Source organism: Agelaius phoeniceus, chromosome Z (assembly GCF_051311805.1).
Source record: "Agelaius phoeniceus isolate bAgePho1 chromosome Z, bAgePho1.hap1, whole genome shotgun sequence".
In the NCBI taxonomy this organism is placed as follows: domain Eukaryota; kingdom Metazoa; phylum Chordata; class Aves; order Passeriformes; family Icteridae; genus Agelaius; species Agelaius phoeniceus.
Window position 1 is genome coordinate 14,775,773 of NC_135303.1, and position 10,877 is coordinate 14,786,649.

At 38.2% G+C, this 10,877-nt stretch overlaps 1 long non-coding RNA gene across 2 annotated transcripts; it reads left to right on the forward strand.

Annotated features, from left to right (window-relative positions):
* Nucleotides 1-219: 219 nt before the first annotated feature.
* LOC143692181 (uncharacterized) lies at nt 220-9,987 on the forward strand. 2 transcript variants are annotated; one of them, XR_013180036.1, is made up of 5 exons: nt 220-761; nt 1,515-1,607; nt 4,470-4,599; nt 7,197-7,364; nt 9,427-9,987. It is a non-coding gene; the product is annotated as an uncharacterized LOC143692181 (long non-coding RNA). The 2 variants fall into 2 exon arrangements; XR_013180035.1 differs by lacking the exon at nt 4,470-4,599 and having other exon boundaries at nt 9,427-9,981.
* Nucleotides 9,988-10,877: the final 890 nt, after the last annotated feature.

A 10,877-nucleotide genomic window follows, 5' to 3' on the forward strand; every position in this document is an offset into this window, starting at 1 on the left:
GGTTACCCTGGAAACCCGCACCCTTTCTGTCACCCCCAAATACCCCCCTTTTATCCAGAATCTTCGGTGCTATACATGGAATTATTGGGCCAGGGACCGGGGTCCCACCTTTGAGCTCTCTCGGTTGGCTACCCGTCCTGTCACTCTGATAAAGCCCGCGCTCACCGTGGGCCCCCATTCGCTGCCTGTCTGAGCTCTCCCCCGCCCGTTTCTCCTATATAACACGTGTATTCCCTCCCCCCAGGGCCCTTCGGTACGGCGGCTTCCCCTGGGTGTTACTCCGCTTTCTGGAATAAAACCTGGACTGGTCCCGGTCAGGGGACACTCTCCCATCCCTGTCTGTGGTCCCGTGCCTTTCTGTCCGCCTCTGGCAGAGCTGACCGCCGAGCCGGCGCGCCCCTGTCAGCGGAGCGGCTCCTGCGCGCCGTGCCGAGAAACCGCGCACTCCTACCGCTCCTTCTGCTGGCTGGCGGGGACGGCGGCTCAGGCGGACCTTTAAAGTCATGGCTGCTACAGATGTGGTCTCTCCTCCTCTATTGAACTCTCTACTGCAATACTTTATCTTTGAAAAAGTACCTCTTGATGTTTTTATTTATTCATGTACCTATTTATCTTTGGGAGACAAACGCTGCCCTGAACAGCATTGCCAGGAAGTTGAAGGATATGGAGGCAGAGCACGATGGCTGCAGCAAGATCCTGAGGCTTCAGGCCAAGCATCTGGATTTCAAGAATACACGACAGGAGTATCTCATCAAAGAACTGTAAGTAAAGCTTTCTCCCTGCTGCTGGGAGCCTCAGCAAGCATTGGCAAAACTGAGCAGTTTCATTTTTGAAACCTCTGAGTTAGGCTATGAGTGCCTTGTGTTTGATGAACAAAATGCAGAGCATCACTTGGCAGGAAAGGTGGATTCATTAACTGAAGTGCTTAGAGTCAGCTTCAGTCTCACATACTTGCTACTTTGCTTTACCTGTCCAAAATGAATGACTTCACTTGTATCTGTGTAACTTTAGGTGTCTTAAATGACTTTTTTTTCTTGATCTTTGTTGCATCACTTGAAGGCAGGAGTCCTTTTGGAGTGTATTGTTCTTTTCAAATCAGTCATCAGTCTAAGTGAAAATATTTTTTTGACAGGAAACAGTGTAGTTAAAATTGCATGTGAGTTTCTATTATAGCAGCTCTGTAGTTACCGCTATTGCTAGAAGCATTTTTTCAATTGAAATTCCATGTCCAGGCCTTTACATGGAGATAAGTATCTGCGAGTATAAAAAATGCAGCAAGAACATAATCCTACATCAATCTCTTTAACTAAACAAAAACTTTTATTTTAATATTCTGGATATGTAATTGTTTTCTTTTACTTATTTATTGATATGAGTTTTCACAGTTCCAAAGTGCAAGTAGTTCAGATGCCACAAATTGGTTTATGGAGACCCAATAAACTGAAGAAATTAAGTTGTCTTTGCATGATGTTATCATCTTTCTGGACTTGAATATTTTCAAAATGTACTTTTAGGCAGAAACAGTGAAAATAAAGAAACTGGAAGAAGATGCTGCAGCAGCAAGATTAGCACATATACAATGTAAATCTGCTACAGAAATCATGCAGGTAAACTTTTAGTTAAATATGTGGTAGAAGTTTACAATGAAACAGAAGATGAAAGAAGATGTACCTTGTAAAGGTACAATCTTTGAAAAATGCCAGGACTTCCTTGCTCCAGTGAAAACACTGAGTAGATTTTTTGCAATGAGTGTCAAAATTGCAAAAGGTAATAGAAAAATATCTCCTATTCTCAGGGGACTATCGAGTTAATAGAATAAATATTAAAATAAAATGTCACATTCTTATGTTTGAGAGTTCAAAGTAGCATTGAAACAGTGAGGGGAAAGGAAATGTTTCACAATAGTTAAACTGTTAAAATGTTCTGTCCTGTATCTTTGGAATGGGTACTTAGATAATTTTGGAGATACAGTGCATACATCCAACTTCTCTAGGTGTGAGATATTAATGCATCCTGAGACTGCAGTTTCAAATTTCAGCTGAGTACATTTTGGCTTCAAAGCTATTATATCTGCAGTTACCAGAGAAGTTTGAATACATGAAAAAATGTAATATGTATACTTGAATATCAAATTCTTGTGTTATTAAACTGTATCACACAGGGTTTGATCTATTAAAGCAATTAGGGTTTATTTTAAAAAACAAGTATGAAAAACCTGTAAGATAATTGCTCAGTGATCTCATACTGACTAACAAAGCCTTCCTATTGGACTTTTGAAAAACCAGACGAGAAAACAAGAAATAATATCATCTTTTTTTTTCACCAATAAGCATTGACACTTTCTCAGTTATTTTCTTATGACCTTCTCTAAGTACAGTCCCTTAGATTTCTGAAGTGATAATTAAATAAGTAGTGATGATTCAGTTTTCTTGATTCCTTCTCTACTTCTACAACATACAAAGAAACTGGAGGGTAGCATTCCTTGAAGTTAGAGATTTATCTTTTATAGGTGAAGAACTGGTAAGGTTTCCTTCCTTGTTTATGTACATGAACAAGCTCCACATGCGCTTTGCTCTGAGTGCAAGTGTAGCGTTTACTGTTAATCCCACCTTTTTACGAGTCTACTTAAAAAAATAGAATTCCCCTGGAAAACTTCAGTAATACAAATAATTGAAAACAGGAAAATCCAAACTCCATGAAAGGACAGCAGAATGTGCTTTTGGTCAGCATATCTATTTCTCTCTGTTTTGAACTTTATGTATTAATACGTTTTTACATTGTTCAACGCTTTCCAATGCTGTATAGAATTAATAGAATGTATTCAGCTGTAAAAAGCAGAACAGAACAGCAAACAGCATTAAAGACCATGGTAGTCTTTCCTAACTTCCTTTAACTGCTTCCTTATCACTTGGTAGTTGAGAATTCAAGAACTTGAAGGCGCTTTGAATGAAGAGCAACGTGGCAGGAGAGAAGCTTTTTCAGGGGTATCAAGGAAAGATTTCAGATAGTCAGAAAATGCATGAGAGAGGAAAAAAAGTGTAAGTTTCCTTTTAAAGCTGTTATAAAATGACAGTAGACACTTTGAGTACAACTTGTAGTTTACATTCCCTGCAATTTTCAGTCAGCAGAAAATCTGGTGCAATGTGCCAAACCAAACTAAAGGTTCAGAACCTGGCAGTCCATTAATAACAGGCCCATATCAGTAACCAAAGGTATTGTGAATGGTACAGATAATAACTGGCCTATTACAGATCATTTGCCAAATAAAAAAATTTGAAAATCATACTTATGGTTAGGTCCAGCCTCCAGTAGTGGTTGGGGTGAGTGTAGGAAAACATAGCCAGCAGGTCTAGAAAAGATGGCATTTCTATATACACTGATATTATTATGAAGACATTATTTTCCACTTACGTGACTCAGCTGGATCTCTAAGACTCCTGTCAAGAAGTTGTGTATCATTTATAGTGGGTAATCTTTGTTTTCAACTTTTGAATGGCTGTAGAAAGCTTTAAATGGTCAAAAAATACTGAAATGTGTGCGAGCAGAGGAAATCTCTTGGGATGTTTCCTGGCCAGCACAGTCTGCTGTGCCTGTGGTAGCAGAACTTGGGTGAGCTCTCTTTCAGCCTAGAGCTATATGGCTCTGTATACACAGGTGTTTATGTTGACTTACACAAGTAGTAGTGGAGAAGGAAAGAAACTGTTTTTTCCTACAAGAAAGGAAGTTTGTGGCCTGAGCAACTCATACAAGATTCATGGTGATGGAGATGTTTTTAGTAAGATACTTAAAACTTGAGCTGGAAAAGCCTTTGTCATCCTCTGCAAACATCAATTTGAAGCAAGCTTTTGGTTTTCCTGACACTGTGCCTAAATGCTCAGGCAATCTTTTTAAATTCTTCCTTGGATTCCTGTCTCTGCTTCTGTCTCCTTTATATACTATCGTTTGGCCTTGGAGTTTCCTCTTCAGCTGCCTGTTTCGTCATGCCGGGCTCTTGATATATCTGTTTTCCTGACTGACACAGTACAAGAACAGATTAAAATTCTGGGCAGTCTGCTTTAAAAGTCACTCCAGAGTAGAGTCAGGCATGTGGAAACCTTAAGAGCAAGAACTGTACTTGAAATCAGGATTGATGATGCAAGATGTGACATGGTCTCTCTGAAGACCATGAAGCTGTTGTGTTAATAAAATATGAAGAATTCTGTTTCTTATATGTAACTTTGAGGTCATATCCAAATAATCTTATGAACTGCATGCCACGAGGCTTGGTAACTGAAAATATAACCTCTTGAAAAATCTTTCTTAGAAGGAATATAAATTTCTTCATTCAATTAAGAAAGGCAAGCAGTTTCAGCATCCATGTGATGTGCTAAAGTGGTATCTGGCAAATCCATTGATTATCCTTTAAAAGAGCACAGTGCATTTGCCAAAAGTAATTTTGGGTAAAGTATCTTTGTGTGGAAACTTTCCAGTTTACAGAGACAGCGTTTATCCTCCAGTGTGCAATGGAAAGACCAGGTTGAGGAAAGGAAGGAAACTGAAGAATCCCCTGGGACATTAGTGACTCCTCCTGGCAGCTTCAGCCTGCATGAAGGCTCAATAGTAAGGAAAAAAATGTGGCACACATCGTTTAGTTTAGGTGTTTTTTAAAACATACTGTCAAAATATGCACTGTGCTGAAGATTTGCTGCATTTGCTGTGCTGAGCTGTGGAAGAACTCTGCTATACTCTTACCCTTTTTGTTATTATGCTACCTTTTAAAAAATTTAATACATGAATAAATGTAACCAATGCCTTGGAGAAGCTAATTTGAAAATTGTTTTTTTAAGTATGGGTAGGATGTACTGGCATTCCTAATTAAGGCATTTTGTAGATATGGATCGTCATTTCATGTGAAGAATGTTCTGTCTTTCTACCCAACTTTTTTGTCACGTTTCATTAGCTACCATTGTAGAAATGTTTATTTCTCTTTCATACACTCTCTTAGTTTCAGTGCATGTATTTGACTGTAAAAATTGCTTGAAAATTATTTCAAGCTTTCAGATGGAAAAGCAGGGGGGGTTATTTTGTTGCTGTTTTGTTTTTTGCATGTTTTGCTGTGGTTTGGCACATTGGATGTATTTTACTGGATTATTTTCTGAAAACTTTCTCCTCTTATATGACCACTTTGGGCCTTTCTACTGTCTTTACTCAGCTACACCTTGAATAACAATTTTCCCATCTTTTTGCATAGCAGTATGGACAAAGGAAAGTTCTTAGCATGTTTAGAAAATCTCTCCTTTCATTGTGTGGTTACATTTGCTCTCTTTCTACTCTTAGCAATATAAAACTTTTTTGGTGGTGGCTTGGAAACGTCTCCTCTTTCTCTGTCAGAGCTCTGAGCATGGAAGGTGCATGAGGTCTGTTCCCTGTGGACAGGAGCAGAGACCTGCATCAGAGTCTTCAGATTTGTGGGTGTCTTTTGTTCACTTGATGGAGTTAGTCCACACTTTGTCTTAGTGCTGTCCACTGCCCAGGCAGATCTGTCATTCATAAACTGGAGGCAAATAAAATCAGGATCTTCTTTTTTCTTTCTGGGAGAATAACAGCTTCTTCCATGCAAGCATTAATGTATTAAAAGACATTTGCTGGCCTACTTAGCCTGAAAAAGTCATTTCATCAGGCACAAAAGGAATATATATAGAGAAAAGCAACTGTCTGCCTTAACTGTGGGCATTAATGATTGCTATTTCTAACTACAAAACACAATTGCAAGCTCAAAATATTCTGCTAGAAACTTAAAGTGCTTGCTAGTTGTTGCTGTGGTAGGAGGTTTCCTTTTTATTCTTATTCCGTAGTAAAATATATGTTATACATGACAAGAATTCAGGACAAGATTCCATTCATGATCAAGATTTCTGATAATGGAAACAGTATTTAATGCTAGACTCAAAATTAATGTTATGTTACTGAAAGGTTAAAAAAAAACATTGTCTCGCTGTCATATTCATAGAGCTGGTTGTTTTAATTGTTTTACTCAAAGGATTTCAAACCACAAGACTGTCCTGAGCAGGTGATAAAATATTCATTTTTGGAAGAGTTGTATTACTGGTTGCCTTATGAGATCAGGTATTTATTGCCTTGGATGGCTTTGCATATTTCCCAAAGCTGTTTGTATTTGTTTGGGAAGCAGAAGTGCCTGTATGTGATCCTGTTTACTCCAGTTAAATAGCTCTGATTTTGCTGCCCAAAATGAAAAAGCAGAAGGCTGTAGCAGAAACTAAGTATAGGTAACATTTAATATATTGCTGTTGGTCTTTGCTATACCCATGCCTAAATTATGTAAAAATGTCAGTGCATTTTACTTCCCTTCATTTTCCCTTCCTGCTTTCCTGACCTGTACAGTATTTTTTCATATTTTATACCACTTCTACGCTCCCTATGTTCTTTCCATTCTGGTCTGATAATCTTATCTTGATCTCTGACTGTACTGATACAGTCTTCATGGCATTTGAGAAACATTAAGATAACATTCTGTTATCTTAATCAAAGTTTCTAAGGCACTTGTATGTACTAAAAGTATGAAGAATTGAATTTCTACTGCATGCTGTTGTTGCTAACATTTATTTATAACCTGAATCACTTTATTATACCACTGATTAAAATCACTGTAAATAAATGAGGCACAGCTTGTGGAGTTTGATGGAGCTGTAGGACTATTTTGGCCAGATATTTAATCATATATAATACATACAAAACAAAATTTTAAAATAATTTAAGTGTGTTGTGCTGCCAACTTGCCAACTGCCTTGCCAGACAGTTTTCTGTGCGCTGTGCAGGTGTTGGGGCACAGTTTGAATGCACCTCAAGGTATTAACATGGGTGAATGAATTGCATCCACTAAGAGCATGGAAATTTTTATCTGTGCCAGGTCATGGTTGTGGCCCCCACAGGACTGGGATTTACTCACATACTTTATATACATACTGTGTCTAATTAGATAAATTTTGTGAAATCTATTTTCTTACTCTGCTGTAATATTATGCAATATTTTGGCTGCAATTATGAGAAATGAACTGAGGAATTTTGTAAAGCTGTGAGAATGAGCCTTGAGGGCTCATTTTCAGCTGTGCACAGCACTGCTACCACACATAGGATGCATCTCTTTTGATTTTAACATTGCCCAGCTACAGCAATTAATTTTTTTCTTTGTGTTCCAGAGGGAGATGTCCATCCTCCTGAACTTATACCAGACCCTGGCAAATGCCCAGGTGCTTTCCAGACAGACAAACGTCCCCCTGGAAGAGTTACCTTGGACAGAGCTTTGTGCACTCTTGCATGAGAATATTGAAGCCCTGGTCTCGAACTTCAGCAAGGCTAACCAGAGGGTGAGTGTCCCCAGGCATCAGCTGCCTCTGCTGAGCTCAGTGACATTTGTTCACACTGCAGTCTGGTTAAAAAGGACTGATATTCATCCCCCCCAAAGGATTTGGACACTAACAAATAAACACCGTTTATTTTGGCTTGTCCGCAGCTCAGTTTGATGCTGTTGCTGTGGGCCTTTAGATGTGACTGGAGTGTGCATCAAGTCTCTCAGCTCCACCTTCTGTGCAGGACATTCTGAAAGGAATATCTGATACTAGCAACAGGGACCTAATTAAAAGATAATAAATTCATCTTACTGATGAAGAATTCACAGAATGTAGTCATTTACAGTCATAAAGCAAGTTTTTCTTCTACCATAATCCATAGGCAAAATAGGCTTTCTCCAGGAATACCATTTCTAAATTATGTGTTTATGGTTCAGATCTACTATTTGAAAGAATCCCAGTGTGGGTTTTTTTGTTTAATTGTAACTTTTGGATTATGACATTTTTTGAAATACCTATTATAAAACATGTCAGCATTTGTGTGAAGGAGGAGCTGTACTTTTCTGCATGATAATAATGCAAGTGAGCTTACATGACCTCTCCTCCCAGAAAACCTTGTGGTTTTAGGAAAAAAAAGCCCCTTTTTAAGTAAGTCAGCTGGCTCCAGAGACTAAGATAAGAGTGGCTAAGCCACTCTTTAGGGTTTCACTTTGTTTTCTGGTTTATTTCTCTTTTGAAGTAGAAGAGGAAAGGGAAGGAAAGAGAAGGGAAGGGGTGAATATTGTTGGCAGTGTTTGTGGGGCTTGTATCTTTTTGTGCCTGCTTTTTAATTAAGCATTTTTATTGAGACTGATCATGAGGTCTGTAGGGCTCTTCTCATGTACTTAGCATCTGTTCTGGGATTTTAGACTGTGTTGGTTTTTTTCTACAGTTCAGTTTTCCTACAGTTCAGTGGGATCTATCTGGAAGTGTCTTGCTAATATTTTCTAGCAACAAGTGCAAGTGTGTGCATTTGGAGATCATTGTTGGCTCGGTTCATTCCTCCATTTAGTTTGCATGGGATGTGTGGTGTTAAACCACAAGAGTAAATCCTTTCATGCTTGTTGAAAACACATAATAAACTTAGGAGCTATTTATAAAGAAAACATTCTCTATGTTAGAATTCCCTGATGAAATTGTTTTAAAACTTAATAATAATCTGGAATGTCTTGGCTTTTCAAAAAAAAAAAAAAACCCAAAAAAACCAAACCAAAACCAAAAAACCCCCACCAAAACCCAAAAAATCCCAAACAAAACAAAAAATTAAATGCCATTTTAAATTATTGTTTGCAATCATCACAAGATTTCAACAGAGTTAAGCGTCTCTGCTTTACTGATACTACGGTGAGAAGTGGTTTTAAAATGTAAAACTGTCACTGCTTGTTAAACGAGTTATTTGCAATCCAAAATGTTATTCCACAAAAACTATTTACTGTCTTTATCATCACATTCCTTCACACCTATTTCAGTTAAAAGCATTGTAAATAAAGGAAATAGATGTCCCTTTTTATTTCTGAGTTACTGCAACTTACTTCACAGAATAATGCTGTATTTGATGCAGATTTCAGGGCTGGAAGTCTTTGCATGGTGAAAACTTAAATTTGTCTACTTTCATATTCCAACCTTCCTTACATTTTTCCTTTCACTTACACTGGTTTTCTACTTGGTAGAGCAGTGTTCTCTCTGAAATTGGAGGATGTTACTACTAAGTCAACCCCTACAACTGTACTGTGGGCAGACAAGTGGTGTTGGACCTTCTGTGAGCTGTCACAGTATTGGTGAATTGTTGTCAGAAAGCAGGAGTACATTTGCAGTTGATGATCGTGGAAATTTCCCTCCTACCATTGCTTTGGTTTCATATATCTGATTCTGTAATTGTTTACTAGAAGAGATACTTTTATCACTGTCATTACTAACATTGTTTATTCCTTTAATGAATCATTTGAATGGCAAAACTAAGAGTTTTCTTTTTGCTCTTGTCTAGGTAAAAACCATCTAGTTAATATTTCTTCCACTTTTGTTTGGTTTGTTTCTGTTGCAGGAATGTGAAGAAAGGAAGCAGAAAAGCAGGCAAAAACTGTGTGGCCTTGAACAAATGTGTGCACAACTGACCCAGGAAAACAATTCCTTGAAAAATTCATTATTAGATGCTTTCAAGGCACGCTCATCCCTGCTGGCAGCCTGTGCGCTGCTGTCAGGGGCCCTGTGCTCTCTCTAGGGCCGACTGTGTGCCACGTCTTGCCAAAGAGACATTCTCCAGGAACAGGTGAACCAGCACCAACTCCTGAACCACAAGATCGTCAGCCTCCTTTATGCTCTCCCTGCTGTCATGGAAAGAAACCAGGACGACGGCAGGCTGAGGCAGAGAAGAGCCAAGAACCTGGTTTATGCGTTCCGAAGAGCCGTGATCGCAGTTCTGGCTGCTGACAGGCTGAGGGCTCTGGCCCGATATTCTTGTACCTTTTTCATCTGGACAGATGGATGCAGAGGAAGCTCTGGAATTCAAGTTTGTCTGGGAGAATCCAGAGGCAGGCATCCTTTGACACGTAAGTGCAATGTTCTTAAAATGTTATGTCAAATTACATGCTTAGGGAATAACAAAGAGCAATATTATTATTATTGCTAGGGCATAAAGACATATTTAATGACATTCTGACAATTATTATTTATGGATTTGTGTTTTTTGTGTTTCTTCATGAAAGTATTTCACTCTAAGAGCAAATGCCTACTCTTATGTTAAGCATTGCAAGTACAATTGCAATTATGCACATGAACTCAACAGTATCTGATATCCTTGATATTTGTGTTACGGATTTCAGAACTAGGCGCTGCAGCATCTTCTCTGTGGTAAATATCTTGCAATGCTCCTAAATGATTAACTGTCACCTTTTTTTTTTTTTTGAAAAAGTATTTCCTCTTCTTTTTCTAATAATTTTTAATACCTATTTCCTACTAAAATTCCTAGAATTTTCCACAAAAATTGCTTTCTGATTCAGGTAAAATATTAGCATAGGATTTTAAAATTTTCTTTCGAGATTACGTCTACTTGCCCCTTTCTGTTACCAGACCAGTTTATACTTCCCTCTAAAAGAATAAATAGTATCAAAAATGTTTTGCAAATTAGAAGATTCATCTACTTTTTTTAAAAAAAGTAATTCTGGAAGCATGCTTAAAACAGTCTAAATTGTTCCGTCTAATTTGTTGTTTATATGCTTATTTTTGGTTAATTTCTCAAAGAGCTGGAGATAGCAGTGTGCCATATCTTAGTGATTCAGTTATCCTGCTAGCTGCAATTCTCTTTCACAGGTTTTGGAGAGGAAGGAGTTGACTGTATTGAAGCACTTCACTGGTTGACTAGTTCTAACCTCGATACTGCAATAATCAGCTCCATCTCAGAACTGCAGGGTGTTCTCAGCAAACAAGGCAATTTTAACTGTATATTGTTGTAGCACAAATACATAACAGACGCCTTTGACTAGAGGTTATATCCTG